The sequence below is a fragment of the Apodemus sylvaticus genome, chromosome 8, assembly GCF_947179515.1.
Source record: "Apodemus sylvaticus chromosome 8, mApoSyl1.1, whole genome shotgun sequence".
Classification (NCBI taxonomy): domain Eukaryota; kingdom Metazoa; phylum Chordata; class Mammalia; order Rodentia; family Muridae; genus Apodemus; species Apodemus sylvaticus.
This window is the reverse complement of record NC_067479.1, coordinates 97155888-97182710: the sequence shown is the minus strand read 5'-3', so window position 1 is coordinate 97182710 and position 26823 is coordinate 97155888. Positions and strand designations below refer to the sequence as shown.

The 26823-nt window shown below is 40.1% G+C and overlaps 1 protein-coding gene across 3 annotated transcripts in view; it reads left to right on the top strand.

Moving 5' to 3' along the window:
- Positions 1-3210: 3210 nt before the first annotated feature.
- Mapk8 (mitogen-activated protein kinase 8) overlaps positions 3211-26823 on the top strand; it is an 80146-nt gene continuing 56533 nt past the window's right edge. Inside the window, exons 1-2 of one of the 3 annotated variants that reach the window (XM_052190157.1) lie at positions 3211-3372; positions 18058-18176. The gene's annotated coding sequence lies outside the window, so the exon portion shown is untranslated. The remainder of the gene's footprint in view (positions 3373-18057; positions 18177-26823) is intronic. The other 2 variants (XM_052190156.1, XM_052190158.1) reach the window with 2 other exon arrangements.

The following is a 26823-nucleotide window of genomic DNA, read 5'->3' as shown; positions in this document are numbered from 1 at the left end:
GAATGCTTTGGGTTCTGTATGGAATACTAGCCTGTGCTCTGGTGTAGCTGTCACTTATTAGAGAGAGTCTTACTTCAAAGACTCATAAATTTTCTTTTTGCCTTTTCCTATAGTCTTAAATGTTAATTTCTTCTAACCACTTCTCAATCATACAAGCTATGGAGCAGAGAAGGCTGACCAGTGCTGTCAACCTTTATCCTGGAATAAATTCTGTATGCTTTTTAGTAAGAGAGACAAAGAAATCTATTCTCATAAATGATAATGTTACTGATTGCTAATCTACTTTGGAGTAGAATTAAAGAACTATTGAAGATTTCTTTACCAAATTGTCTTAAAAGGCACTTTCCCTTTCTAATGAACATATTAATTGTACTTACTTCTAAAGTTCAGTGCAGCTATTTCTCTTATGTATACAGCCTGTAATGATCAGATCAGGGGACTTGGTGTAATACTATCTCCTCAAACTTTAATCAATTCCCCCTGAAGGAACATTCAAACTACCCTCGGCTAGCTCTTTTGAAATATATAACTGAGCGTCATCCATTTTGGTTATCCTACTGTATTAGAGAACAATTTGTCTTCTCACCTCTGCTTTCCTGAAGGATCTGTGTCTTTTCATTAGCATTAGAGGGCCTCAGGGATCATCTCTGAGTCAGGGAGGTGAGGCAAACCCTGTTCTATTACAGGCCCCTGGCAAAGAAACAGCAGGCACATGCATCATGCCTGCTTGCTGAGGACCTCAAAATCCTGCCTCCCACAGACAAGGATTCCTTAACTTGGTGTTAGAAGCTCCTGTTACTTAATGGCATCATAAAGAACAGTTTCAAACCCAGCCTCTAATTGAGGTACTTTCAGCAAAAGTTGGAAATTCATAGGGGTCCTTCTGCTAAGGGTTATTGGTAGAGTACATGCTTGCCCATCTGGTAGGAATTGCAGTTTGGCATCTTAAGGATAAGGACAGGCGTGTCATAGGGGAAGCCATAACAGTGGGTCTTCTCTAAAATCATCCGAAGGAAAAGGCCAGGAAGAGGGTATAGTGGTAATAGTATGGGGGGGGGGGTTCTGCTCCACTCTATCCCATATAGCTCTCGAGTAAACAACACAGAAACGTCAGACTTTATTAACAGACTGCTGGCACTGTGCAGGACAGGTTCTGAGCTATTCTAACCCCCCACCGATAGAACATTAATAATCAAGTGCCCCGTCACTTGCCATCCGAGTCTGGTTCTGCTCCATGTCTGTCCTCAGCTTCTCATATGCTCATGGTCCATCCTACCTCATGGCGACCTCCCTTTTCCCTCTTCCCTGTTCTCCTTGCCACCCCTACTTGAGATCCACTCACTCTATCTGGAGTCTGCCTCCTCTCTCCCCTGCCCGGTCATGGCTCTAGCCTTTTATTCACCTATCAGAGATTATTGGGGAGCATTCTTTACAGCACAATGGCCATGTTCAGACTGCAACCTGATCTTGGGGTACAGAACTCAGCATCTGAATACACAATGCACAAGGTCAACCCCATCAAAAGGGTGCCGTCTTCGCCACCACAGGGATCCATACGTGTCCTACAGTATCTTTGACCTTTGAACTATAAATAGAAACATACTCTGGAAGAGAAGAAAGTTTTTAGTAAGAATTATAGAGGGCAAAGAGGCCCATCTTGAGAGATCAAGAAAAGCCTCTGTGATAAGAGATTATTTTTAGTTCAAGATGTCAGTATAACCATGCTCTCCATTGCTGAAGATATACCAGGGCCTTCCCATTATACCTGTAATAAAAACATCTCCAACACAGGATTTTGTCTTTTTATCAGTCTTCTCATTTTCATTTTGCAATTTCTTCTTCTTTGGTGTTCCAATGTTGCTGGCTTGTCTTCAGTTTTCCCAGTCTACCCTGTCCTCGCGCTCCCTCATCATAGGATGTTCACGCATCAAGTTGACTCTGACATAATCTCTAGTCAAACCTGTTCTCAGCTCAGGAGACGGTTCCTTAGAGAAAGCTTTCCTGGCTTTATTGAAACATTGGTTCCTTTCATAGTCTGATGTATCCTTATAATTTGCATTTTAATGTTGATGCTTTTATTTTGTGTATAGTTATTATTTTGATACCACAAGAATTCTCTATAAGTTCTACTTATTGCTAGTGCTGGTACACTGCTTTTAAGAGAATAGGCAAGCAATAAAATATTTACTGGAGAAATAAAAAATGAAAAAAAAATAGCTGAGAGATAAAATGAGGGGGAGAATAAGTGAATAAGTGCTCATACTTCATGTTAGCACCCCTGGATATAGAGCTTCTCAACATGTAATGGGAACACAGTCTACCTGAATTTACTCAATACATGTTTATATATTTTGGAAATCACAGGATACTACACAGGTGTAAGGGAGACTGCCCTTTATTTCCCACTGTCAAAACAATTGTCATACTTTCTCCCCAAGTTTAATATACTGTGCATGTAATATATTTTATACAAACGTAGAATCATCCTATATATATATATATATGTATGTATTACTTCTTTCTCTTAGTGATATGTTATTCTCTGTTGCTGGCGAAAATGCCTTTGAATTCTTTAAAGTGCTAAATATATTCTACTTCATGAATGATAGTAATTTAAATACCTTTCCATCCATTGTCGTGGCTCATCACTTTATCCGTGAATAGTTAATATTTGCGGGAGCCGCGAGGCTTTGAAGGTAAATCAGGTAATGCAAAGAACCTGGAGCAGGAGGATTGGGCTTGGGGGAGGGAAGGAGGTAACTTTTTCCAGGGAGCTGGAGAACATTTACTCCTTGGTGGGTGGTAGGCCCTGGAGGAGTATCTGTCAAACTAGGACTCTCTGTGGCTCAGGTGTGTGCCCTGGTACGCGTGCCTGACCTTCAAACACTAACCCCTCCTTCCCGCGAGGCCAGCCACCCAGTAGGCTTAAGCTATGACTGGTGTTTCGCCGCCACGCGCCGCCACGTGCCGTCGCAGACCCGCCCCCTGCTGCTCCCCTCACACGCCCCTCACACGCGGTTTTCCAGAGGCTGCTCGCGGCCCCGCCCTGGGGGGGGGGGGAAACCTCCTCTACCGCAACCCGCCCTCCTTGTAGCCACGCCCCCAGTCGCAGGGCCACGCCCCCGTAATCCGGGCCCCCGGGGCTGTCCCGCCCCTAGGCCGGTCGCCGGCGCGGAGGCGGGCCCTGCGCGATGACGTGGGCGGGCGTGCGCGTTGACGGCCCGCGTCTCTGTTAGTCAGCGGAGCGACCAAGGCCGGACGTTGCGGCCGAAACGCGGAGCCGCGAGCAGGATTGAGTAGCGGCCGCGGCCACCGCAGGACGGCGCCGCTCTCCGCTAAGGGCTTCCAGGTCGCCGTTGGCTGCACTGCCGGGTGAGTGCGCGGACGCCGCGGCTCGGGGGGCCGCCGCCTTTCCCCGGCCGTGACCCCCTCCTGGGAACGCGCGCTGGGCGGGGGCGGCGCGGGAACAATAGCGCGGGCGGCGGGGGCAGCGGGGGGCGTGGTCCACTCCGCGCGACCTGGCTTCACTGCCCTGGCCGCCTTCAACGTCGCGCGGGGGGTGGGGGGGAATGGAGCGGGTGGGCGGCAAGTTTGGAGGTGCTCCCGCGGAGGTCGGGCCGACGCGACCGTGCATACGACTCCCGCACCCACGGGGAGCGTGTTTTGACTGTGGGCGGTTTCTTTGTGCGGACGTGTGTGCCGCGACGCCCGAGAAGAGCCCGGTGGCCGCGAGCGCGCCGGTCCGCGGGCCGCGCCTTGAGAGGGGCGCCTGCCGCTGACCTTTTGACTTTCCCCCGCCGCTGTCCCTTTGTCTTGCGCCTGGGTTCCTAGTCCAGACAAGGTAGAACCAAGTCCATTTTGAAGTACCTCAAGGAACGCTTTACATTGTTATTCCCGAAAGTTTCCCATCCCACCGGGAATTTAATAACATGTTGACTGCATGGTGTCCGGTAGTTGCTATTTTTACTTCTGAAATTAAGTGATCTTTTCAATAGAATTCTGGTCTGTCGGTCTATTGTGTTTTAAGATCAGCATCCACCAAGTACCTGGTTAGTTAGGACGTATGTTTATTTCATTCATTCATTTGGCAACTGTTAGTACTGTATCCAGATGTGAAGGCCAAGAGAAAGATCCTTAAGAATTAGGGTACTATGGAACAGAATAGATATGCCTTTAAATGAGACGATTATATAAGGGATGTATGTTAAGTAAGGTATTTGGCTTATTTTACCGAAAGTCCAAGGATGTTATGTTAGGAAGATTTGGTTTAAATATACTATCTTTATTCCTAAATCCCTAAATTCCTCCCTTGTCAGTTTTCTTATCATTGGTAATGGCTACTTTAGTTCTTTTATTGAGGCAGTTAAACCTGGTTTACTGCTGTGTCTGATGAAAGCAAGCAATCAAAATGGTATTTAGAGGCCTATCTTGCATCATTTCTCCATTACCAAGCATGGAAGTCATACTCATTGGGTTGATTAAAAGACTTTTATAGACAAAAATTTAAAATTAAGCCTTAAATTCTCCACGAAGTTTCAGAAGTGTCACATATCACTCTCAGTTGGCCTGATCATAAATTAATAGAGAGTATTACCTGTTAAGACCATCAGATGGTTTGGAATCACTTTTTTCACTTGTAGGCCATTAAACACTGATATTTTTATTATATAGTTAATAAAATAGAGGATTATGGCCTGTGTTTTCTATATTCATATATAAAAAGTTGAGCCTCCATACTTCAAAGTCAGAGATGCTCCAAAATCTCCAAAAGAAACAGTCTCTTGTAGATAAAGGGCATTTACTTGGTACTTTGTCATCAAAGTTGAGAACTTTGTCCACGTCCAGTAAGGGTTTTCTCCAGTCATGTATGAATACACCCAGACACAACAGTGGTGTTTCATTAGGAATCTAACATGATTGTATTTATCTCCCTTAAAAAATTATGGTTGTGAGTGTGCCTGTAAGATTTTTTTTTTTTGTGGGGTGGGGTCGCACATGCCCCTGTGTGCATGTGGGAGCTTCAGAGCGACTGTGTGGGCTTGGTTCTCTGCTTCCACCCTTAACGTGGGTTCTAGACAAGGAACTCAGGTTCCCAGGCTTCCGGGCAAGGGGCACCCCGCCGAGCCATAGTTATCCTTTTGTGACTATTATTTCACAAGATTTTTGATCATTTAAGTTGAAAAGTACAACAGCCTATGTAAATGTATTTTACAATTTCTAGTAGTTCAGAGTTGCTTAATTGTTTTCGAGGTGCTTATTAGAAAGGTTAAGTTTTAACTTGTACTTATCCAACTCACAAAGCATATGGGTTTAAAACTCCAAGGTTTTGTGCATTTCCGCTATTTGAAAATGATTTCTCTTCAATATGAAAGTAGTACAGATGAACTTATTTACTGGTAAGATAGGAATGAAAATATTAAGAAAATGACTTTATTACTATGAGATACAGGTCTTTAGGCATCAAACTTTTATTGCTTTATCTAATTAAATATATTGGGTTCTGGAAGGGACTCCAGAATTAAGAAATTATTTGATTGGTTCAGATTCTGCATAGATTTAGTTAGGGTGTTTTCTAAATTCTGTTGTTTAAACAGCTATTTTTTTTTTTGAGTTTAATTCACGTAAAAAGAGTTTCCCTTACAGAATATACTTTTTAGTGGTTTGTTTGTATCATTTTGCATTCATCACTACTATAATATTCTGGATAATCATTATGCACAAAGACCTCCCTCCCCTTTAAAAAAAAATCTGGTGTTTGAAAGGAAGAGAATATGTTCTCTTAATGAGTTTAATTGGCATGACAGACTAGTAAACTATATGCTTCCTGCTCCTTGCAATCCTGAGAGAAATTACCTGGAAAGGGAATTAGTGTAAGAGTAAATTGAGGCACAAATGGTGGTACATTCCTGTATCCCAGGATTGGGAGTCTAAGGCAAGATGAGTTTTGAGACTATTCTAGGCCCCAAGCTAAAGAATAAATTGTATCAAAATGAATACAGTTAGGATCATAATTATTTGTTCCATGGCCAGTATTGTGGAAATGGGCTGGAGAAGATACTAGATGGCAGTGAAACCGTAATTTGTTGTTAATAACTAGCCATAAACCATCCTAGTGATATTAAGGGGTTGCTGAATAGGAGCCAGCTTCTCGTTGCTTTGCTTTGCCTGTCACTTGACAAATCTGAGTCATCTCCATACTTAAGATGCTTTCCCTCAGGTGTAGAAGTATGACTTACGAGTCAGTTCTCTAGATGGTCAAGTCAGTGGTATGGATAGTAGCATTTCCGACTGATGTAGGACAAGGAAGTCATGACCCTGGAACTTTACACATGAATCACTTGCTCTTTGAACTGTAATGCTTGTTGTCTCAGTCCTGACCACTGCCTGACCATCCAGGAGCTGTGTGTTCCTACCTTAATGCAGCTCTGGTTCAGGATTTAGAGTTCACTAACAGGTGACAGGAGTAGTGACATGAGTCATCCTGTCATTCAGAGCAGTGGGCGGGCCTGAGACAGTCCAGGAACCTCTGTTTCCTTGTAGTTTGTCATTAGAAGTGTGGAGTCTTCTCTGCAAGCTATTCATTGAAGTCATTGAGTGACTGGAAAACTTCAGGCAAGAGAAGTACAAATCCGAGAAAATTAGTAATTTGTCTCCAGTATCAGACTTACACAACAGTTTTTGATAAAAGCTAGATTTTTTTTTTTTGAATGGCAAATTCTATTTGCTTCACAGCACCATGTCTTCTGATGAAATACGCTCCCAAGACTGTGGAAGATGGGGAAATGGGGAATTCATTATCCTAAGAAGCTTATGGGTTTAAGGCATGGTTGCACAGTGAATTATGCTCCTTTAAAGGACAGGAAAAGTCTCCCCCTACCAAAGCCTGCTTCAGATCTCTAAACACTTTAGGTTTGGTGGGAGTGGGGGTGGGATGGGGAGGGGCTTTGAGAAAAATTGTGCCATTTTCTGTGTTATGTGAGTTGTATCACAAATAGAACAAATAACTAAAATCTATTACATCTTCAGAGATTTCAGATTTGGTTAAAATTTGCCATTTTTTTTAAAAAAAAAAGTTTAGGAACCAAAACATAAGAAATGCCTAGCATGTCTTTAGGGTCATCTCTGAGTCCCACTCCATACTCCACATGTAACTAATTTGTGACATACCTAGTTCAGACTCTACAGCATGTTAGCCAGCCTTACTAGCCCTTAGATAAGCAGACTAATACCATCTTTCCATAGTGTCCTGTAGTTTAGCTGGGCAGTGCATGAGACTGCTGTGGTTCTTATTGGTACATAGGCATTCAGGAAAAAAAAATTTCCGCTGCAAAATGTCAAATGAATTTTTAATCATTTTGATGCACAGTACGTATTCAGATTCTCCAGGATATGCCAGTTGTTTCTGTCTGTATCTCTGGTGGATTTGTTAAAGTTTGAAAATCTCAACTAATCTGAGTTGACTGAGATTATCTGTGTTAACATTTGGACCAGTAATCCTCTCTGACTTAAAATCTGGAAACATTCCAAAAACAAGTAATGGTCTCTGGTATAATGCCATCACTCAACCCTACATCCCCCCACCCCTTTTAAAGCCATTTCACATAACACAGTATTCCCTATGCTTTCTTAGGATTATTTTGGCAAATATCTGCGATGTAGGAATGTAGGACCTGAGAATTATTCTAACCATGTAACAATTGAAGAAAATGGAATGCTGTTTCATCTTTTATGTTTAATCTTATTGAGGCCTTTGACTTGAAGAATGCAAATTTATCAGAGATTTAGTAACTACAGCAGTTCCTTGTTATTAGTGTTCTCTGCAGTTTCTGAGGATATAGTAAATGGTATATGGAATTTCTTGTTCCTTCTTGGGGATAGTAATTATGAAGACACTGATGTTATATAAGACAGATTCACTGAGAACCCATTCTATGCCACTTTAGATAGTAAGTAGTTTGGAAGCCTGACACGTACTGAAGTAAAGTCAATATTCTATAGTCTGAGTCTAACTAACTTCACAGGGAATAAGGAATAAGCGTGCAAACAAGCAGAAGCAAATATGTTGGTCATTTCATTAGGAATTTCTTTTGCCTATGAGATTTGGAAATGTCCCAACCTTAACATGGCTTAGCCTACCTTTAAAAAATATTGCTTGCTTTATAAAGAACAGAAAGCAAAGTATCTTTCCTAAATTTGGTTATAGTTGAAAGTATACAGAAGAATCAAAATCACAAAAGGCAAACCTAACTGAATTTGTTTAAAAAGAGTATTGAAATAAGTTTATGGAAAGTATGAACAGCAGATGATAGAGAAGACATTGCTTATATTGCAGTCCTCCAACTTGTATTGAGGCTATGAAGTAAAGCTTGATCTGTGCTCAGAGCACTTTAAAAAAAATAAGTATTTCTTCAGTACTGAGACGCTTTCTGATGCTCAGAGGACCCAGCCTGCCAGCCGCCCTGTTGCTAAGGACAGCTCCTTATACCTGCCTCGTGTGGGAGGGAGCTTTAAAGCTTTGAAGACTTCAAATTTCCTGAAGGCTGTTAGTGAGGTAGGACCTCCCTATTCCTGAACTCTTGAGAAGATGGGTCTCTCACTCAGAAGTTGTTTGAGTCAATTGAAGGTGATAGAGATAGGGAAAAAGCTATTGATGCAAAGATTAGAGAAAGGGTCACTTTGCTGTCAAAACTCAAAGCAGTGTAGCTTTGTTACACTGAGAATTTATTTACATTTCATTTAATTCTGACAGAGAAGTACACCAACTTTAATTAACATTTCAAAGACTTAAAAAGTGACACAGTCACTGTGCCATCGACCCACTAGGAAACTGTTCCTATGGATCCTTCCAAAGATAGGTGATTCATGTACTTCATGTACGAATAAATGTAAATCTCTCTTATTCGAAACCTTGATCTGGCTGTATTTCAGAATTAGGGCTTCTTCTGTAAGATGAATTTCAGAAAGATGATATCTACCATTTTGTGCAAATCCTGATAGGAGATGTATCCAACCTTTTGACAGTGACAAAACCTTGTCAAGTACAGGGCTCACATTTGAGAACTGGACAGTTCCTGCAAAAAGCAACAACTTCAACAGCAGCACCACCACCAACACCACTACTACTACCAACAAACAACTGAATGTTTTAAGAAGGCTTGCTGTTTTGTGTTAAGCCACTTCATACACCTCAGCTAAGTGTAAGCTTGTAGGTCACAAATTGCACATACCTGCATGTAATCAAATATTAATAGGCATAGATACTACAATAATTGGCATGAGTAAAGATTACAGAGTCTCTTGTCAGTTATTGTCAGATTTTGCCACCATAAAGGGCACACTTAAGAAACCTTTCACCTTAATTTTCATGGATTTTGGATCTTTCCCAAAGGGGACCATGCTGAATACCCACTGTCCCTCTTCCCTTTGTATCTAAGTGTTGCAGATTTGCTATTCTTTGCAGTTCCCCCCCCCCTTTTTTTTTTTTTTTTTTTTTTGGTTTTTCGAGACAGGGTTTCTCTGTGTAGCCCTGGCTGTCTTGGAACTCACTCTGTAGACCAGGCTGGCCTCGAACTCAGAAATCTGCCTGCTTCTGCCTCCCAAGTGCTGGGATTACAGGCGTGTGCCACCACCGCCCAGCTTTTTTCCCCTTTAATAGAGCTTTATTTCATATCACTGTAAATAACGTTTTAGGTAACTTCATGATATTCCATTGTTCTCCATTTAGCCTCCTATAATAAAATGCCATACACAGTGTAGATTAAACAACTGAAATACATTTCTCACAATGACCAGTTGATTTCTTAGGTGAGGGCCCTCTTTTTTCTCCCTGCATTCTCACATGGACAGCGAATGCTTCAGTCTCTTCCTTTTCTAGGGACATTAATTCACCCTATGAGTTCATTTAACATTAGTACCTCCCAATGATTGTATCTGCAAACACTGTCATTGTGAAGGTTATGACTTTGATACATGTATTTGGGGGCAGGCACAAACATCAAGTGCTTAATTTCATCATGATGGTGTGCCATTTGTCCAGGTGTGTTGGCACATCCTTTAATTCCAGTGCTCTGAGTTTGAAGTCAGCCTAGTCTACACAGTGAATTTTAGGGCTACATACTGACACCCTGTCTTTTAAAAAAGGAAGGAGAACTTTTAAATGTTCTCCTTGCAAGTGCTCTTTTTGATATGCAGTTAGGTTGCTTTTGACCAAGTAGATTATCTTGTGCACATATTTTATATTTTGTGAAAATTAGATATCTTATAGGATAAACTTATAGAGGTAAAACTGATGGCTTAGAGTGTTTGTGCACATGTAGTTTTGATACGTGTAACTAAAGTTGTCCAGTTTCCATTGGTCCAGCACTGGGTAAGGATAACTGCTTTTTTCTTCATTGCCCATAGGAGTGAGATTAAGAATCATGGAAGGGCTATTTGTATTTTCTTTCTTAGGAGCTGACCTTATCCTTGATTTGTTTATTTTCTTAGATTTGCAAAATTTATTTTTTTTTCCATATGGAAAGAGTTACAGAGCCATACATAAGAGTTAAAGTCAGTTGTGAGCCCCCATGTGAGTGCTGGGAATCAGAAGTGTCTGTTGAAAAGCAGTAAGTGCTTGTAACTGCTAAGGTATCTCCAGGCCAAATAGATCCAAAGTTGCAGGGTTTGTTTTTTTGTTTTTTTTTTTTTGTTTGTTTGTTTTTTTGTTTTGTTTTGTTTTTCCTGTTTTCTGTTAAAATTTTCTGCTGTTTTTTTTCTTTTTTTTAACTTTTTTTTTTTACTTTTATATTAATTCTTTGTGAATTTCACAGTCCCACTCATCTTGTCCCTTCATATCTACCCTGCAACCTTCCCCCAAAAGAAAACAAAAAAGAAAAATAAAACAGCAACAAAACAAAACCATCTTGCTATGGAAGCTGCCATAAAACACTATGTGTCCCACAGAGCCCCTTCTATCCACATATCTTCCACTTACATATATTCATTGAAATGAGTCTGGTCTGATTTGAGGTCCTTGGCTTCTAGTACTCTATTAATACTGGATTCTTGCTGGGACTCCTTAGCTATCCTGTTGTCCTGTGTCATGAAGATCCTGCAGCTTTGGATCTGCAGGACTGGCCCCTTCACTCATTTCAGCAGTTCAGAGATGGGGTAGATATTAGAATGGGTCAATTCAGAGCCCTGGATCTGAGTCTGCATGGAAGCTGAATTGATCAGCTCTCAGCACTCCTCTGAGTCACTATGGCTAGCTGTCTTGCTTTGCCCAGGGAGAAGGTGGAGCCAGCTCTCCCTCTCTCATGACCTGGGGCAGGGGGTTCATCTCACCTAACTGCATTTCATTGTTTGCTGACCATTCCACCAGTCCCTGGCCCTAAGAGTTGCTGGGCATGGTAGCGAATGCTTTTAATTACAGCATTTGGGAAACAAAGGCAGGCATGTCTCTGTGAGTTGAAGGCCAGTCTGGTCTACAAAGTCAGGACAGCCAGGAATTGTTACATAGAGAAACTACATCTTGACACCCGGCCCCCAAAGACCCTGACGTAATTTACTATTAATGTTGAGTAAGCTAGAAAAAAAAATGCAAACTCAGGGAAAATGGGATTCTAGAGTATTCTAATGATATAAATAGTCGATAATGATGCAGGCTTACCATGTTTCCAAAGTAACATTCTAGTGTTTTTACATTGTTTAAGCATCCCATGACCTGAGGCATGTTAGCCAATTTTGCAGATGAGGAAACATTTATTATAGATTGTTGGTGATGTTGATGAACAGTTTATTTAAACAAGAAACTAAATTCAGGTTGATTAAATGGTGTAGTTTTGTTGTCTTGCTTTTTGGTGTGTGGATGTAGACAACCTTTAAAAGATGAAAATGTGGAGTCTTAAAAAGTGAGTGAAAATGGAAACATTTAGGAAAGAACATATTTGGTTGTCATATTGGTGCTTTCCATAGGATAAGCAAATCAGTTTGTGTTCTTCCAAGGAATCTTGGTGTTTGGAAGGTGAATATTTCTGACTCTGATCTCTGTGGCTTTTGTTTTTTTCTGTGAAGCAAGGCATTCAGGCAAGCAGAAGAGAATGGAAGTGTAGGGAGTTTGAAGCAGTGGTTCATTTAAGGTTTGAAATTTTGAACTTAAGTCTATTTAAATCTATCAGTCTAGTTTGTGACCTCCCCTAACCCCCAATACCTCATTATTTAACTGATTATAAAGAAACACAAGTAAGGCATTAAGATTTATTCAGGATCAGGTTTTTGCCATGTTTAATACAGTTCATATGGGAGTAAAACCAGTAGAAGAGATGGCTCAGTAGTTAATAACACTTGCAGAGGACCCAGGTTATATTAACAGGACTCACAAGTGGCTCACACCTGTCTGTAACTTCAATTTCAGGAGATCTGACTTCTCCCTGCATGAAATATGCACATGATACACCTACATGCAGACAAAACATTGATATACATAATAATAGTAAATCTAAATAAAGCAGTAGGAAGTGTAGACAGACAAGGAGTAGATAGATAAAACTCTCAAGAATTTCCTAGTGTAAGGGTTGGCCGGTTTGCAATCTTTGGCATAAGTAGGTAGGAGAAGAAAAACTGGTGGTTTTCAACCTTCCTAATGCTGTGACCCTTTAATACAGTTCCTCATGTTGTAGTGACCTCAGATCGTAACATTTTAATTGTTACTTTATAACTAATTTTGCTACCGTTGTGAATTGTAAATATCTGTGTTTTCAGATGGTCTTGGGTGACCCCTGTGAAAGAGTAGTTTAATCCTCTAAAGAGGTCATGATCCACAGGTTGAGAACCTCTGTTTTATATACTCCTGAGACAGAATTTCATCTTCAGACAGTTGGAGGCCTGTTCACATTATCAAGAATAATTTCTTATGCTTAAAGGTCTTCTGACTATAGATATTAATTAACATCTATAAAATATCTCAATAACTCCTAGATTTGTGTTCAGTTGAATATCTTGGTATAACAACATATCAAGGATGACCCCAAATTGATTATCACACCAGTTTAATACAAGAGAAGAAACAGGAAATAGGCGTTTTTAAAAGGTGTGACAGAGAATCATGAGTAGTAACAGATAATCATGGACTCTGACATGGATGAGGAGGTTAAGTCAACATGCACATAGCAGAAGTCATAGCATAGGGATGCTGACATTTCCATTAGTATTTGGGATGGGGGAGATTTCATTAGTGCAGTAGTCTCCACCCCTTTGGGGATTGCATATTAAATATTTATGTACGACTCCTAACAGTAGCAAAATTATAGTTATAAAGTAGCAGTGAAATAATTTTATGGTTGAGGTCACCGCAACATAAAGAACTGTGTTAAAGGGCATAATTAAATTAAAAACAGCATTAGGAAGGTTGAGAGTCATTGCACTTAGGGTATCAGTTACTGGCATTGATAATTCCCAGGATGATCCTGGATGTGGGGTACTGAGGTAGGAAAGAGATAAATTTGTGGAATCAGAAAGATACTAAATTAAAGAGAGTGGGACTTGGGAGTATAACTCAGTATTAGAAGCTTGCCTAGCAAGTGCAAAGCCTTGAATTGTGTCTCTAGCACTCTGTGTGTGTGTGTGTGTGTGTGTGTGTGTGTGTGTGTGTGTGTGTAGAAGGGTAAGCCTGGATATGTGAAGTAAGCAAGCCATGATGGGAATAAAGATATATACCATTGTTGGTGTAAATATTATTTGGGGCTTTCTACCCAACTTTAGATCATTTAGTTCCCAAATAAAACACAAAATCTTTATAATAAGCCTTAAAGCTTAGAGCTGGACTGATATCAACTCTCTATGCTGTTTTATGTATTTCCTGTCTATAACCCCAATGCCTAGGCCACTCCTCCAACAGGCTCGTCCTAATCTACCTACCCCAAGGTGACTTTTCCTTCTTCCTCCTCTCTCTTTGTGATCTCTGCCTGAGACCCCAAGCCCGGTGTCTTAGGGTTTCCATTGCTATGAAGAGACCATGACCAAGGCAACTCTTTTTTTTAATTGATTATTTTATTTATTTACATTTCAAATGTTGTCCCCCTTCCCTGTACTCTCTCCACGAGCTCCCCATCTCCTTCCCCCTCCCCTTTGCCTCTAGAGGGTGCTCCTCAACCTACCTATCCACTCCTACCTCACCCTCTAGCATCCCTCTTCTCTGGGGAATCAAGCCTCCATAGAATCAACCACATTCCCTCCCACTGAGGCCAGACAAGGCAGTCCTCTGCTACATATGTAGCAGGGACCATGGACCAGCCCATGTATGCTCTTTGGTTGATGGTTTAGTCTCTGGGAGCTCTGAGGGGTTCAGTTAATTGATACTGTTGTTCTTCCTATGGGGTTGCAGTCCCCTTCAGCTCCTATATAGTCCTTCCACTAACTCTTCCATAAGAGTCCCTGAGCTCAGTCCAATGGTTGGCTGTAAGTATCTGCATCTTTCTCAGCCAGATGCTGGTAGAACCTCTCAGGACAACCATGTCAGGCTCATGTCTCTAAGCACAACATGGCATCAGCAGTAATGTTGGTTTGGTGCCTGTGCATGGGTTGGATCCCAAGTTGGGGCAGTCTCTGGGTGGCCTTTCCTTCAGTCTCTGCTCCATTGTTGTCCATGCATTTCCTTTAGACAGGAACAATTCTAGGTCAAACATTTTGAGATTGAGTGGGCGGCCCCATCCCTCAACTGGGGACCAAGGCAGCTCATAAAGGCAAACGTTTAATTGGGACTGGCTTACAATTTCTCAGAGGTTCAGTCCATTAGCAGCGGCAGCGGCAGCAGGAAGCATGGCAGTATGCAGGCAGACATAGTGCTAGAGAAGGAACTGGGTGTTCTGCAGTGATTCAAAGCCAACCAGAGAGACTGGCATCTGCAGGCAGCAAGGAGGAAGCTCTCTTCTGCACTGGGTGGAGCCACACTTCCTCCAACAAGGCCATACCTTCTAATAGTGCTTCTTCCTATGGGCCAAGCATATTCAAACTACCACAACTGGAAATTTTGCTGTCTTCTCTCTCCTGCCCAACCCAGGCTGTAGGCATCTTTATTAACCATTCAGGGAGAACTTGAAAGGCAGGGTTTACACAACAAAACTGCTATACATGAAGATCTCATCTTGAAACATCCAGATCTTAGAATACAGAATTTAGCATTTGAATATATAGCAGCCCCAGACCAACCCACTACATACATGTTTCATGAGCAATTTGCTTAACATTATAGAGCATAAAGGAAGGCAGGGAAATACCATAGATGTAGTATGTAAATGTGCTTGTTACAAATTAAAATTTTTTTCTTAGGGATAAAGATATGGGTAAAATAAAGGATTTATAGAGCTCCATTACAGTGTGAATTCAAGAAATAAACTAGAACTGGCATAGCAGGCATGTGAGATGTGATGGATCAGTTTTCATGATGGGAGACAGTGGTATTCTAGTGCTATGGGACTCTGTAGCAGTGAATTTTGTTATTATTGTTGTTATTATTGTTGTTTGTTTTTTGTTTAAAGAGGAGAGAGAGGGTCTCACTATATAACCCTGCTGTTTGTCCTTGTTAGAAACTGAGATGTTTTAGAGCTAGGCCCTGGCTTCTAGAAAAACTGCTTTGCTTTATGTTTTCTTTACTCTTGGAGTCTGACCTAACACAGACCAAGGATAATTCATTTCTTCATGGCTGAGCTATGTTGACCTTTTGACTGCAGTATTTAATCCTCCCTAACCCTGTTGATCTGTTGAGAGTTCATCTTAGACACCTTGTAGGAATTGGTAGGTAACCTGGAAGTTAGTGGTTCTGACACCAGACTTCCTTACTTTATTAGATCTGGTCTTTAAGAGTGAAGACACTTAGATGCCCTCAACTTTGCAGTTTTGTTCAGTTTTTCCAAGTTTTCCTGGGAGGTTTTGTGTATGTGTCCAGTTTTTCTAGTTTGTCCCAATGAGACAGTTAAATTACCTAGACAGTGTGAGTTACCTGGTTCACAACTGTGAGGAAAGTGATTTGTTAGTCTGATGATGTAGTAAAATCCCTCATTTGACATTTTAGTGTATATGGTTTAGTTTTTCCTCAAGATGAGATATGGAGTACTAGTTGCTGTGCATTATCACCTAGTAGAAAAGAGAAAAATAGAATTTTTTTTAAATGTGGCAGAGAAAGCTATTTTTGCAGTTTGTGAGAGATAAAGCTTGGATAATACTTTCATGTCAGTGAGAGAAAGCAGTCACATACAAAAATACCTGACATAATTGGTGGCAAGCTGTTATAAAGACTATAGAATCCTACTCATTGTAAAGGAGGCACTGAGAATCACACTGAGTGAAATTTTTTAAATTTCCACAGAGAAACCCTTAAATGACCTCTGAGTTAGTGCATAGGAGAGTCAACATCAGGGCTGAGTTTATAACTGCCTTGTTATTTCCATGCCCATAGCCTATTTGTTAGTATGATAAAGAGTTGTAGAAAAAATGTAATTCTGTAGTACCCATTAGATGCAAGAGTGTCAATAATTTGATTTGGTCTGTATTACTGTCTTAATATACATATGTAACTGGTTTTAGGTCTTTGTGAGCTGGTTTATGTTCTTCATTAATCTGTTTCTGTCCTTCTGAATTTCAGAATCATAACTTTATCATCACCCTTGCCTATTGTATTTGAAAAGGAAAAGTAATATTTCTTAAGAAATGAGTTACTGAAGTGTTCTGTTTTTGATGATTTTTCTCAGTCATCTTTGAAGAAACCTTTGGAAGATAGAAGTTGTTTCTTGGTTACTTCTCTTTGTGGCCTCTTTTCTCAAAGTTAATATGGTATATGTGTCCTAAGAGCTGCTTTAAGAGCAGTGTTCTTTGTTGCACTTCTCCATACATTCTGATACTAATGATTGGTCAATTGCTTGCTTTCCTGTCAGTTTTGGTCCCTTATTAACTAAACCCCTTAAACGACTCCCAACTTCTTTAGAATACTTATATATACAAACAAGAAAGAATCTTAGAGGAAGCACCATTTCATCTCCCTCCTAAGTGACTTTTAAATTGTTAATTTTCTAGTTGAAGCAGTCTTATTGCAAATCTTTGACTAGCCCAGTACTTGATTTATAGACCAGGTTAGATTCTCTTGCCTCTGCCTCCCAAATGCTGGGATTATAGGAATGTGTCACCAGGTCTGGTTTATTTGTTTCTCCAAAGGAAAATTTGCTTCATCCAGGTGCTTTAGGACTCTTATGAAGGTGTTTCCATACATGGTAGTTCATACTGATATTGGGAAGTTGGGCTACAATCAGAGTCCTATTCCACCATCTTGTTTTGCCCCTTTGCCTTTGAAAGTCAACCCATAGCTGGTTGTCTCCAGCCAGGGTTCATACTGTTAGCCTATTAGGTTGTCCTTACCTCTGATATTTCTTTTCATAATGCTGGATCCTTGAACATACTAGGCCAGATGTCTGGGAGATGATACTTTGGATTTAACTGGTTGTTTCCTTATGGTGGTTAACTTGGGTCTTTAGAGACTGCTCCTGAAAACAGAAACTGGGCTTTACAGACTGCTATGTATTTAGGGCTTTCAGCTTTGATAACACTCTGTTTGTTACATTATGTTCTTATGTAAGACAAGGTTTCAGGTCATGCCCTAAAGTAGTATGGTCATGTAAGAAGGTATTTCAGGAGGTATTAAGAAAATCAGAACTGTCCTCATGCTGTTAGTAATTGATCAGTGCAGTGGCATTGTGCTTCCCTGTATCTTGTTTCCCAGTAGAATTTACCTGCTAGTTTTAGCATTCATTTAGATTAGCTTTGGTTGAATTTATTACTTTGTTTGTTCCTGCTGAGCAGTATATTTTTCTAACAATCTTTTTGAGTCTGTTAGTCAGCTTTTCATTCCATTCAAAGATTTTCTGGAGCCTGGTACAACAGCATACACCTGTAATTTCAGCATTTGGAGTTTGGGATGCATAGTGTGGTGGTTTGAATATATTTGGCCCAGGGCCACTGTTTGGGGGTGTGGCCTTGTTGGAGTAAGTGTGGCCTTGTTGAAGGAAGTGTTTCATTGTGGGCATGGGCTTTAAGACCCTTCTAGGTGCCTGGAAGCCAATCTTCTCCTAGTGGTCTTCAGATGAAGATGTAGAACTCTCAGCTCCTCCAGCATGCTTCCTGCCTTGATGATAATGGACTGAACCTCAGAACCTGTAAGTCAACCCCAATTAAATGTTCTTTTTAAGAGTTCTTGATCATAGTGTCTCTTCACAACAATGGAAATCCCAAGACACATTGCAAGACCCTGTTCCCCAAAAAATATCTTTTAAAGAATGATTTTATGTATGCGAATATACTGTTGTCTTTAGACACACCAGAAGAGGCTGTCAGATCCCATTACAGATGGTTGTGATCCCATTACAGATGTAGTTGCTGGGAATTGAACTCAGAACCTCTGGAAGAGCAGTCAGTGTACTTAGCCGCTGAGCCATCTCTCCACCAGACAAAAGAACTGGTTAGGTTGAAGCTGGTTCAAACCCCAGCTTATCTCATAATGAGAATGGTAGGGGTGGAACTAGCTCTTGACCAGGCTTTACTTGTCCTTGAACATTTGACGATGATACCCCATTGAGAGGACCATGACAGTCATATAGGACAACACCTGAAGCCCTCCCCATGCAAATAAAGCATCCCTAACATTTCAGACTGAGCCAGTGGGAAGAATCTAATCTGGGATCCTACCTTACCTCCAAAGATGTTTATAAGGTCCCTATCTACAAGGAATAAAATATACTTGGAAAAGGCAACTTATGTAACTTATGCTTAGATTCGTGGAGTTAATGTTTTAAAGATAACTGTCCTTCTAGATTCTGTTTTTATTATGAATGACTGTTAGATTTTGTCTGGTGCCTTTTTGCATAGCCATTGCTGGGAATCACATGATTTTTCTACCTTTAGAAAATAGATTTTAGGACCAGCTGTGTATACCTGGGATAAATCCTACCTGATCCTAAAGAATAATTCCTTTTTATAATTTGTTGAAATTCACCTAATGTTTGATGAGGATTTTTGCATTGTGTTCATGCAATGTACTGGTCTGTGGTTTTCCTTTCATCTTTGTCTGCCTTTGGTGTTAGGGTAATATTTTCCTTTAGAGTGAGTTAGGACTTGGGCCTTCTGCCTTTTTGAGATTATAAAGAGCTAGAGGGCTGGAGAGATGAATCATTGATTAATTAGAACATAAACCACTTACAGGGAACCTAGGTTTGGTTCCTAGCACCCACATGTGAGCTCACAATCTCCTGTTAACTTAGGATCCAGATCTAACACCAGCTTCTGACCTCCATGTCACTAGGCATGCATGCAATATACATACATACTTGCAGGCACTCATATGTGCATCAAATTAAAAAGAGAGAAAAAACATTCTTTTCCTTAAGTGCTTACTGAAATTCATTAGTGAAATAACTGGGGCCTTGTACTTTCTGCTAAAGAAGGTACTAACTGCCGGTTCATTTTCTTTAATAGACACAGCTCTATTCAGGTGACTGATTCTTTTGTGTATATGCTTCTGTTTAGGTTATATCTGTAAAAAGAACTTTGGTGGGTTCCTCACAGAGTTGATTCATTTTATCTCAAGTTACCAGATGGTAGATTCACAGTAATTCATAGCATTCCTTTGTCATTCTTTAAATAAAAGGCGGGGTGGGGGGAGGAGTGGAGGGGGTGGGGAGGGCAGGTCTTGCTAGTAATCCAGGCTGCCTTGCAACTCACACCTTAGTCCACTCTGGTCTCGAGCTCATTATTCCCCTGCCTTAGCATTCTGAGTGTTGGGGTACCGGTATGATGGATGCCATCACACTTGCCCCTTCATCATGCTTCCAGTGTCATCTGAGACAGTAATAATGACCCATCTCTCATTTTTATATTAGTAGCTTGTGTTCAGTGTTCTCCCTTCTTCCCTCTTGTATCTCCTTCCTCCCCACCCCACACCCCACTCCCACTTCTCACTGGTACTGGGAATCACACCCAGTGTCTCCCACGTGCTAGGCAAGTAGTCTGCATCTCCAGCATTCTCTATAAATCTTGAGACAGTCTCCCTAAGTGAACCACCTGGATTTGAACTCACTGTGTAGTTCTTGCAGGCCTTGAAGTTGTGGTGCTCCTACCTCAGCCTCCTTAGTAGTTGGAATTATAGGCCTATAACACAAGGCTCAGCTGTTGCTTCTTCCTCTCAAACTACTCCTTTCTACTTTTTCCTTGGCCTGGAAAGGTATCTATTTATTACTTATATTTTTAGATAAGCTTTTGGGTTTTGTTGGTTTCATGTATTTCCCTGTTTTTTGCTTCATCAATTTCTACCCTGGTTTTCCTGTGGTACTTGCTTTAGGTGGTATTATTAATTTTTATGTATGGTGTTTCATGTTTGGTCCATCAGAATTTCTAAAGGTGGCTTCTCTGTCAACTTGGTCCAGAGATATGACTGTTCACCGAGTGCTTCCTTGCTTGCTGGCAGTGATTCACTTGTGTTTACCCTGCCCTAACCTAACTCTCTTTCTTTAGAAAGTTGTTTTCAGACTTATTTTTTCATGATTGTCCATTTTTTTTCCTTGAACTTTGAACTGGTTTGCTTGCTGGGATTTGGGCAGTTTATGCAAGAGTGACTGAGACCATTCCTCATTTCAAAAACAGTATTTTCCTGCTTGGTTTAGGTAAATTAGTGATTTGTAGTTAAGCAGTTATCTCATATGTTAGATGAAGAGACAGTTGAATGTCTTTTTAAAACGTTTTATAATTCACTTTGTAATACTCTGGGTTAGGTTGTTTTCTGTTTTGGCATCTATAATTTGCCACTTTTAAAAGCAATTGAATTTTTAATTTAAAAAAGAACACAAAATACTTCACAAATAGTTCTTTATATATTCTTTCTAACAGTTTTTTTGTGCTAATACTCTTGTTTCTTGACACCTTAATTTTATAGAAGGGGAAATTAAGGCAGGATGAGATCAGTAACAAGACAGTAATTTGATGGATTGTGAGATGTAACTGGACATTTGGCTACTTTATTGGGTTCTTTTTCCTGCTTCTCTACACCACTCTATACCTTCCAACCCCCTAACACGAGGTCAAGAAGGAAGTTTAGAGGGGAAAGAGGTGTTATTAGACTACTTCCTGCTGATTAGGGGGTGTCCTTGGGTAAAGTCCAGTCTTTGTCATCAGGATATCTGCAATCAGCAATCCAGAAGGGAGGGGCAGGGGCAGCAGGATGGGCAGCAGCCTCTTGGGACTCTGGCATCTTTATGGCCTTTTAAGAGTCCCCAGAATCCCAAATGTAATGAGCCCTATCTTCAGCTGACAAAATCACCCCTGCCAGAGCACGAGACAAATCATAGTTGGCTGCTGTGGACAATCTGAAGCAGCCCTATCATATCCCACATCTGGGATTAAAATAAAATCATAATTCATATAATATTTCTTTGTTTTTAAAGAAACCAAAATTCTCCCTACAGTGAAGCCTGTGATTCTGCATCATGTTCTTCCGTCTCCTCGCGTTGATTACAGTATAATAGATATTACTCCTGCTACCATAGTGCCCTGGTTTGATATTGCAGGAGCCATTTATTTAGGCAAAAATTTTGAGGTACTTAATTGGAAGTATCTAGAATCTCTTGTGTATTCCTTTGAAATAGTGTTCTTTGTGCAGTTCTTTGCCAAGAAATAGACATTTTCATGAATAATGCCATCTCTTTGAAGATTGAGGCTTTAAAAAACAGTATATTAAATCTCGTTAGAGCGTAAATTTTAAAATATTCTGTATGATATAGGTTAAATAAGACTAAAACACTAACAACAGTATTTGTAGCTGGTATTTTTGTATGTAGTCACTGCTAGAATTGGAGTATTTTTATTTTAGTAGAGAAAAACGTGTTTTATGTGGTGTTAAATTTTGGGTCAATTTAAAATTCCGATTTTCTGCTATGTTGATATGGCACTCCTACATCCTCTTTCCTGGCTTATTTCTGCCCTATCCTTCCTAAAGTTACTAGAACCAGATGGTCACTTGTTCATGACACACTGCTTTTGAAAAGATTGTGCTGTTTGTTGTTGTCTTAAGACCTCGTCTCACTATGTAGTCCTAGTTAGCCTAGAATTCACATTATAGGCCAGACTGGCCTTAAACTCAGACATCCACCCGCCTCTGCCTCTTGAATGTTGGAATTAAAGGTATGCACCATCAGGTCTAGCAACAGCAAGGGTTTTGAAAACTGCTGCATTATATGAAACCAGCTGTGATGACCTGGTTGTCAACTTGACTACATCTGGAATGAACTAAAATCCAGAAATATGGAATGAACTACAATCCAGAAATGGAGGGCACACCTGTGATCCAGATCTTGAGGCATAGTGGCCATCATAGTTTAGGCCTAGGTAAGATAGGCCTGTCTTTAATCTTTTACACATCTTTAATCCCAGAATACTGAGGCAAACAGATCTCTGAGTTCAAGACCAGCCTGGTATAGAGCATGTTCCAAATCCAGGTGTGGTGGTACATACCTTTATTTTGGGCCATACTTTCTGCTGGAGACCTACACAAGGACAATGGAAGAAGGAAGACTCACTCTTCTTCACCTGCTTGCACTTACTTGCCAGCACATCTGTTGGAACCTGCTTTAGGATCCCAGCTTATATAGGAGACCAGGTGAAACAACTAGCCCCGTGGGACTGAGCAACTACCAGATTCTTGGACTTCCTATTCACAGCTGCCCATTGTTGGGTTAGTCATTACAATAAATTCCCTTAATATATAGAGACATTCCATAAGTTCTGTGATTCTACAGAACCTTGACTAATACACCAACAAAATCTTTGGACCGCTCATGGAATGGTTATATGCGTTCTGAAATTTTAATGTACACTTGAAAATTTGAATGTTGTCATTGTCAGTAAATACTGCTATGTGCTTTGAAGTGACGAATTCTCTTTATTTATTATCAAAATATCTTCTATGTACCCTATTTCAAGTCACTAGTTTGTAACTCTAGCACTTGAGGTAGAAGTAGAAGCATCCTAGAGCTTGAGGTGCATAAAGCCTTAGACTCTGTCTCACTAACACCAATACACCCCACACAGACCAAATAAATAATAGTTATTGTGTCAATAGCTCTTATAAAAATAATGTTTTGTGAAAAAGTGGTTCACAAATGCTTTTTGGGGATGGCTTGTACTTTAGCAGATAGTGGAAAGAAGTGCTTTTATACACTTCCTCTGTATCACAATACAGATGATCTATATTCTTACACCGGAATTGAACAAATGAATTGCAGTGTGAAATCTAAACTCATGTAATATTTTTATAGTCTATATTAAAATCCTGTGATCTGTGCTTGTTTGCTTACTTGTTTTTGTTTTTGACAGGGTTTTTATGTATAGCCCTGGCTGTCTTGAAACTTACTCTGTAGACCTTGTTGGCCTCAAATTCAGAGACCAGCCTGCCTCTGCCTCCTCAGTGCTGGGATTAAAGGCAAGTGCTACCACCACCCAGTGATTTGTGCTGTATTTTAAGTGAGTCTTTTGCCTGTTTGAGTTTAAAACATCAAGTATTGGTCATCTAGAAAAAACTGCTTCAATAAGGACTACTTAAATGTTGCCGTAGTTACGGTTGTCAGAGTGTGATCTGAGGACTGGAAGGTCATAGGAAACTGTGTCAGAACAGGGTAAATAGAGCAAAACACTTCTGATTTGGTTTTCCACTATAGTCAAACTACACTGGTTGTCAGAAGTATGATTTAATACCCAATTTTTTTTTTGTTCTCCACTTAAATGTGCTGCATTCCCTGTGTTCACCCAGCTACAAAACTAGCCCTGTAGTTATTTTCTCCAGCTGCTGTGGTTATCAGCTGGGACCTTGTCATACAACCAAGATATTCTATGCCTTGTATGAGATTGAGGAGATATTGGACAGGTTGTGCCTGAAAGTGGAGAACTAGTTGATCAATAGGACAAGAGGTTAACATAAATGACTTGCACAGTGGTGGAAATGCCTCCCCTGTTGAGCCGGAAGGCTAACTCTAGGAAGCACAGTAATCATTGGATACCACAGAATATTGTCATGAATTGTAGAAACTTTATTAACAGAAACCTATATGAAGTGAATCATAGACAACTACAGTCACATCAAAGGTAGACTTGAAGAATAGAGACCATGGTCAGAGTGTTTATGGCCGGGTTATAGGAGAAAAGAAGCACACCTTTCTGATTGAAAAGTAAAACCAAATATATCTGATCCTTTTTGGTAAAAACCACGGATCTAGAGTGTTATAAAAATATTATGTGGCAATAGGTGGAGATACCTGATGGACCCACGCCAAGGTGCCCACCTGAGAAATCACATCATGTGACAGACGTGGTATAAGGGAGATTTATTGGGGAGTGAAGAGAATGAGGACCTGGAGAAGGGACAGAGGCAAACAGAGGGAAGCACAGCCATGGGACAGAGAAAGACAAAAAGGGGGAGAGGCAGGCAAGCCAGGGAACACTTGGGAGAAAAAGAGCTCGAGGGACAGAGAGTAAAAAAGGAGGGGAGCAACTGGGATGGCAAGCAGTGCTTTTATATGCCACACCTGGTGCACTACCTGCACTTAGCAGCAGGTGATGGCATAAGTTGTTGCTAGGTCCCTGGGAGGCATCTAGAGGAATCACCTGTAATAAGGAGAGTCCATGATTTCTCCGCTGTACTACTATGACCTCACAGTTTTCTTTAAGGCTAGTTTGGAAATGGAAGGATGCTTAGCAGTTATTTTGCATCATTTATCTATCATCCACAAATTAACAAGATACAGGTGGCAATGATGTGATTTTTGAGTTCTGTGTTTTGACTGATTTGTTTGGTATAGTTATTGTTGGTTAAGAAAAAGAATATGACTTCTAGGTTATCTAAAAACACATTTCATTCTTTTTTTGAGAAAAGATTTATTTATATATGTTCAGGCCATATATGGGCAGGTGCTCTCAGAGTTCAGAAGAGGGCCAATAGAGTTATAGGTAGTGTGCTGTGTGTTTGGAACCATGCCTAGATCCTCTGAAGGCTGCAAGGGCACTTAACTAAGACTCTGAGCTATCGCTTTAGTCTCAAATTGAAATTTTTAAAAAGTTAATCTCCGACTCCCTTAGTTTTAGATGGGAAGGAAATCTGTGCTAATTCTTTGACCTTTCTTCCTGAATAATTTTTTTTTAATTTTTAATTTTTATTAAACTAATAAAATTTATTTAAAATATACAACACAGTATTGACATTTTTAAGTCATCAAAATAATTTATAATAGTTAAATGCTTTTTAAATATACATGATGTCTTGTGAAGCTAAATGTAATACGTACCCAACCAGTTTTTAAAATCTATTTGGAACAAAACATGATAGAAGTAGAAAAACATCTCTTATGAAGATCTTTATGAAAGGAAATTTTGACATGTTCCTGATTAGACAGAAACTGTTCCATCTCCAAGGGAGAATACCCAGTGTAACTGTGGCTTCATAGAATGAATTGGGTAGTGTTACTTCTGTTTCTATTTTGTGGAATAGTTTGACGAGTATTGGTATTAGGTCTTCTTTCAAGGTCTAAGGACTGATAGAATTCTGTACTACACCTATCTGGTCTTGGGCTTATTTTTGTTTGGGAGACTGTTAATGACTGCTTCTATTTCTTTAGGGGTTATGGGACTATTTAGATGGTTTATCTAATCCTGATTTAACTTTGGTATTTGGTATCTGTCTAGAAAATTGTCCATTTTATCCAGATTTTCCAGTTTTGTTGAATATAGGCTTTTGTAGTAGGATCTAATGATTTTTTTAATTTCCTAAGTTTCTGTTGTTATATCTCCCTTTTCATTTCTGATTTTGTTAATTTGGATACTGTCTCTGTGCCCTCTGGTTAGTCTGGCTAATGGTTTATCTATCATGTTGATTTTCTCAACTAACCAGTTCCTGGTTTTGTTGATTCTTTGTATAGTTTTTTTTTTTTTTCTACTTGGTTGATTTTAGCCCTGAGTTTGATTATTTCCTGCTGTCTACTCCTTGTGGGTGTATTTGCTTCTTTTTGTTCTAGAGCTTTCAGGTGTGCTGTCAAGCTGGTAGTGTATGCTTTCTCCAGTTTCTTTATGGAGGCACTCAGCTGAGTTTTCTCTTAGCACTGCTTTCATTATGTTCCATAAGTTTGGGTATGTTGTGCCTTCATTTTCATTAAATTCTAAAAAGTCTTTAATTTCTCTATCTCTTCCTTGACCAGGTTATCATTGAGTAGGGCATTGTTCAGCTTTCATGTGTATGTGGTCTTTCTGTTGTTTTTGTCGCTATTTTTAGTCCGTAGTGATCTGATAGGATGCATGGGATTATTTCAGTCTTCTTGTATCTGTTGAGGCCTGTTTTGTGACCAATCGTATGGTCAGTTTTGGAGAAGATACCATAAGGTGCTGAGAAGAAGGTATATTCTTTTGTTTTAGGATGCAATGTTCTATAGATAACTGTTAAATCCATTTGGTCCATAACTTCTGTTAGTTTTACTGTGTCTGTTTAGTTCTGTTTCCATGATCTGTCATTACTGATAGTGGAGTGTTGAAGTCTCCCACTATTACTGTGTGAATTGCAGTGTGTGTTTTGAACTTTAGTAGAGTTTGTTTTATGACTGTGGATACCCTTGCATTTGGAGCATAGATGTTCAGAATTGAGAGTTCATCTTGGTAGATTTTTCCTTTGATGGGTATGAAGTGTCCTTCCTTATCCTTTTTGATAACTTTTGGTTGAAAGTGGATTTTATTCAATATTAGAATGGCTACTCCAGCTTGTTTCTTGGGACCAATTACTTG